Below are 5,690 nucleotides of genomic sequence, written 5' to 3'. Positions count from 1 at the left end.
GGATGCAGATTTAGAGTTCCGTTGCTTTCATTTTCATGCAGTCGGGGGGAGGGAGACTTCCTTGATTTAACCTCCCCGCTTTTAGTCCAATTTTCAGAATTTAAGGGGTCCCAATTGTTTTCAGTTCCTACTCACGGGAATTCAGTCCAAATTTTCTTTCAGGAAGGAATCGGCGCTCTCCGCTTATGGCGACGCGGCTTCACTCCGCAGGCTGGGTGACGACTCTCAGCACCGCGCTCACTCCCGATGCCGCTCCGTAGCCTTTAAAAAGGCTCTTTCGCAGTACCGGGGGGCGCAAAGGTGCCCACCGAATCTCCTTGTTCTCAGGCTTCAGCGCCTGAGATTTTAGGGCTCCCCCGCTCGCCGTAGCGGGTAAGACCCAAACTTGCGGAGCAGTCCTTCTCCGGAGCTCGGAGGTAGGACCGCCATTAAGCGCTGGCACCATCTATCTATCTATCTATCTATCTATCATCTATCTATCATCTATCTATCATCTATCTATCTATCTATCTATCATCTATCTATCTATCTATCTATCTATCTATCTATCTATCATCTATCTATCTATCTATCTATCTATCATCTATCTATCTATCTATCTATCTATCTATCATCTATCATCTATCTATCTATCTATCATCTTTCTATCTATCCATCTATCATCTATCTATCTATCTATCTATCTATCTATCATCTATCTATCATCTGTCTATCATCTATCGATGCAATTTTGCCAATATGCCAATAAGGCATTTCTGATTTTATTTTCACTAATGTGTGCCAATTTTACCCTAGTATATGCATGTTTTGTATGCATTGGTTGGCTGGAAAACCACATATCAAGATTTATAGAAGTTTATTCACCTTGCATATTGTTTCAGAATGTGAGGATTTCTACAGTCAAACTGAACTGAATTCCACTCCCCCTGCTTCCCTGTGTACGCTGGAAGTTCCCTCTCTGCTGCAGTATGATGCCTTACGTGATCCTGCCCTACTTACCGCGACTTCTCAAGCCACCTTGTCCTAACTACATTCTTTCCCTTTCCATTCCTTTCACCTTCCTCCTTCCTTAAGGCCCTCTTAAGTTTATCAGAAAGGAGCGAACCTTTGCCTAGGAGACAGCATGTAGAAGGAAGGGAAGGGAAGAATGCCGAACAGGAGGTACTCTGTCATTGACAGTGCCTGGGGAGGCTGTTTGGAGTAAAGCATCTATCACAATGAATACACATTGTTTATCCGCTATACTTTATTTGGCTCTGCACGATAAAAATCACTTTCCACCAGCCAGTTAGAGCCAGGAGCCATGTTCCACATTATTTTGTGCAACAAAAAGGAAAAGGGGAAGAAAATATCAAATGATAAATTATGTATGAGAGTGCCACATGAATAACAAGCAGTAAATTCCTATTATTATTCTTTTTTAGAAAAGAAAGAAAGAAATCCGGTAAAAAAATAAAATAAACAAAGGGGCTTCAAAATCAGGAGGGGTGGGTTAAAAGGTCTTAATTATTCTGCGTGATCCAGCACAACCGACGGGTGAAAGATGGTGCGGTACAATGGTTAGAGCTAGAATGGACACTGTGCGTTTTGCCCTCTAGATGTCGTTGGACAGCCATGCCCATCATCTCTTTTGTACAAATCGATGGTGCAACTGCAGTCAGAATCATGTGTGCAGTTCTGGACAACTCACTCAAGAAAGTATATTGTTTGAGTTGGCAAAGGTCCATGAAAGGCCAATCACAACTATCAAGGAGATGGAGTGATTCCCCTGTGAAGAAGAGGAGGAGGAGCTTGGATTTGATATCCCGCTTTATCACTACCCGAAGGAGTCTCAAAGTGGCTAACAATCTCCTTTCCCTTCCTCCCCCACAACAAACACTCTGTGGGGTGAGTGGGGCTGAGAGACTTCAGAGAAGTGTGACTGACCCAAGGTCACCCAGCAGCCGCATGTGGAGGAGTGTGGAATCGAACCCAGTTCACCAGATTACGAGTCTTCCGCTCTTAACCACTACACCATGAAAGGTTGCACAGCTGTGGACTTTTTAGTTTAGAGAAAATGTGAGTAAGAAATGACATGACTGACAGTGATAAAGTTGGGCATGGCATGGGGAAAGTGGACAGTGGGAAAGTTTTCCTTCTTCTCTTGTAACACTAGAAGTCGTGGACATCCAAGGAAAATGAATGTTGGAAGATTCAGGACAGACAAAATGACGGACTTAGAAGACAGGTTGGAAGCAAAATTTTGCACTGCTTAAGAGTAGATCCACTGAAATTAATGAATTTAAGTTGGCCATGTCCATTAATTTCACTGTGTCTACTCTGATTGGTACTAGCACTGAAGTATACTCAGAAAGTAGGAAAGTGCATTATAATATTTTCTAGCCTAGATCAGGGACAGGGAACCTCTGGCTTGCCAGATGTTGTAAAAGACCTTACTCCCTTTGGCCAGCATGGCTAATAATCAGGGATGATGGGAGTTGTAGTCTAGCAACATCTGGCCTCCCCATCCCTGATCTAAATTGTGCACAATGATATATGGAGCATTTGATTTGTGATGTATTAGGACTTTAGGTTAGGAGGTTAAAAAGTGATCTATTTGGGGCTCCTTCTTCCATTATGATGGTATGACTCAGTGCTTATATTTTGTTTTCATTGTTCAGTATATCTTTTTCCAGCTGAATATAATTGCACTTAATCACATTTCAAAGCAAGATGATAATTATCTGCATGTCAAATTAGCTGCTTCTGAATACAAGACTGTTGGTGCTAAAAAAAATATCAAAAAATTCCCCCCATGTCTTTAAAGTCGAGGAATGGTCCCCAGATCTTCCCATCATTTCTCTGTAAACATCAGCCTGTGATAAGCTCCTTTTTGAACAAGGGCTGGGATGCAATTTATTTTACATAGCTTTGCATAATAAAGTGGCATTTTAGATAACTCATTCAAAGGGCAGATAGCAATTCTCTTCAGACTTCATTAAACCCTTTCGTTTCATGTTAAATTAATGTGTCAAGTATATTTGGAATAAACAAACTGAAGTATTCCCTTTTGTTTGGGGAGGAAGATATAAACTGGGTTGCGACGATTTTATCAATTAGCTTTACGTTGAAAATCTGCTAATAGCCTCATGCAGCTCATCTCCTGCAGGGTTTTCTTGTTCTGTAAAAGCCAAAGATTCCCGCACTTGCTCCGTGATAAAAGAAACTGACTACACATCCCGACAAATTGACAAACATACACAACTTTTGGAAAGTTTGTGTGAAGGGGCTGGACTTTGCTTTTTAAAACTTGCAGCATTTATAGCTTCTGTATATGAAAATGTTTCTGTCCAAAGAAGAAAAGCAGAGCATGCCCACTGCTAATGCATTTGACACAACATCTGAACAGGGGATCCTGTGTGTGAATGCTCAGAAGGCATTTTGAATGTTGGCACCCATCTTTCAAGACGTATGCCCTCCAGGCAGATCAACACCAGGGCTCAGTCTGAGTATTGGAGAAAAAGGAAAAATATGAACTGAAGAACAGAGACAGAATTATTATTATTTGTTCATTTATTTATTGCATTTATATCCCATCTTTTTCTCCAAGGAGCTCAATGTGGTATACTGTACATGGCTCTCCCCTTCTTCATTTAACCCCACAGCCAGGGGCGTCTTAGCCATAGAGGCTAGTGGTGCAGGGTGCCAGTGCACCAAGTTCTGGAAGGCACCACAGAAGAGGCAGAAGCTGGACGCTGCGCCTCCCGATATTAGCTCGCCGCCCTCGCCCGCCTCCGACATGCCGTGCCGAAGCAGCTCTATGCCTCCATCTGCCGTGGCCACCGCGGCCCGAAGCGGTCAGGTGAGCTGGGAGGCACCGTGTCCCAGTGGCGTAGCGTGGGGGGTGCGGGGGGGGGCAGCCGCACCGGGCGCAACATCTGGGGGGGCACGCTCGCACTCTCAGCTCTCTGCCCCTACCTGGCTCACTCACTCTCTCTCACTGCAGTGCTGGCTGTGCGAATCCGATCCGAGCCGCCGGGTCGCCGCCCACTGTGGAGGGGGTGGGTGCCAGGCGTGCGGTGCGGAGAGAGAGCGAGGGACTATCTGGGGGAGAGACAGTGCAGCGGCCGCCCAGCGCAGCGCTGAGCGCGGGAGAGAACCACATCAGACCAGCCCAGGCAGCAGCAAGAAGAAGCTGGCAGCGGCGGCAGGTTAGGGGTTAGGGGGCGCAAATTACTTGCCTTGCCCCGGGTTAGGGGGCGCAAATTACTTGCCTTGCCCCGGGTGCTGACAACCCACGCTACGCCACTGGGGCCAGAGGCCGGGCTGGGCGCCGGAGGGCCGCTGCTGATGCCGCCTCTGCTGAAAGCCCGGAGAGGAAAAGTGCTCCGAGAACCAGTGGCGTAGCGTGGGGGGTGCAGGGGGGGCCGGCTGCACCGGGCGCAACATCTGGGGGGTTAGGGGGCGCAAATTACTTGCCTTGCCCCGGGCGCTGACAACCCACGCTACGCCACTGCCGTGTCCAGCCTCCGCCTCTTCCCCGCTGGAGAAGGCACCCTCCAGACGCTTCCCCGCCTCCTCCAGCCCCCTAAAAAAGGTTGACAACTCTGCGAAATGGGTGGCGGGGCACCGGAGGGAGCTTTGAACCATGGCGTCGGATATGCTTAAGATGGCCCTGCCCACAGCAACCCTGTGAGGTAGGGTAGGCTGAGAGACTGGTTCAAGGTCAGCTTCATGGCTGCGTGTGGATTTGAACCCTGGTCTCTTAGGTTCTAGTGTGATGCTCTAACCACTACACCACACTAGCTCATTAACACAAGCTCTCAGCGGATGTATATGAAGGTCACTCGTGCACATGTGTAAATGAAGAGAAGGTCAAAATGAGAGAAGCATTCTGGGGCCATGCAAGAGCAAATAAGCAAGGAGTTAATGGTCACCATCCAGCACAAATGTTTCCAAATGGGAAATCCCAGAGCCCTGCTGCTTGTGCAACTGAGCAAGACAAGTGTCTCATTCTGGCGAGTGTTTGAAGCCTGGCTTGCATGTCTGAGAATAATTATTTGCATTATTGTATGTGCAATTTTGAGGGTCATTGCCTGTAAATTTGTTTGAAACACTCTCTCTGGGAATCAAGTGTGATTTTGCCTACGCGCCTCTATTTGGCTGCGTGAGAGGGTGTTGATTTGCTGCCATGGCCCATCACAATGCAATCAGTTTCCATTGCTATCATCAATTTATTATTTCTTGGAAATGAACCACAGTGTGTTGAATTTAATGAAAAATACACTTATCTCTAAGACAGACAGACTTGTTATTCACCCCCTCCCGCCATTGTATAAAATATTAAAAGTCATGCACATTTGTAGATTGTAATACACACAATGCTGATTCAGGGGTCTGATGCTTCCATTCCACATTTGTATCAAGGGTCCTTTGTGTGCATTGAACTCCATACAACATTTAGCTAAGTTTCCTTTCCATGAATCATAAATCCCTGTATGGGGCAGAATAACTCTTCCATAATGAAGGGGGATGTCCATGCAAAGATTTGTGGGAACATTCAAGTGCCACAGGTATTTGGATTATCACCCAGTTTAATAGGAACCCACTGCTTCATTGCAGCTGCCATTAGGTGATGACCTGAAGTGGGTGGACAGGAACTCCCAGAGGAATGTCCCAGACCACCAGGGCCTACAGGGTCAGAGCCTGGA

This window comes from Podarcis vaucheri, assembly GCF_965113315.1.
Source record: "Podarcis vaucheri genome assembly, chromosome: 7".
Taxonomy (NCBI): Eukaryota; Metazoa; Chordata; class Lepidosauria; order Squamata; family Lacertidae; genus Podarcis; species Podarcis vaucheri.
The sequence above is the reverse complement of the archived record's forward strand: the minus strand, read 5'-3'. Positions refer to the sequence as shown.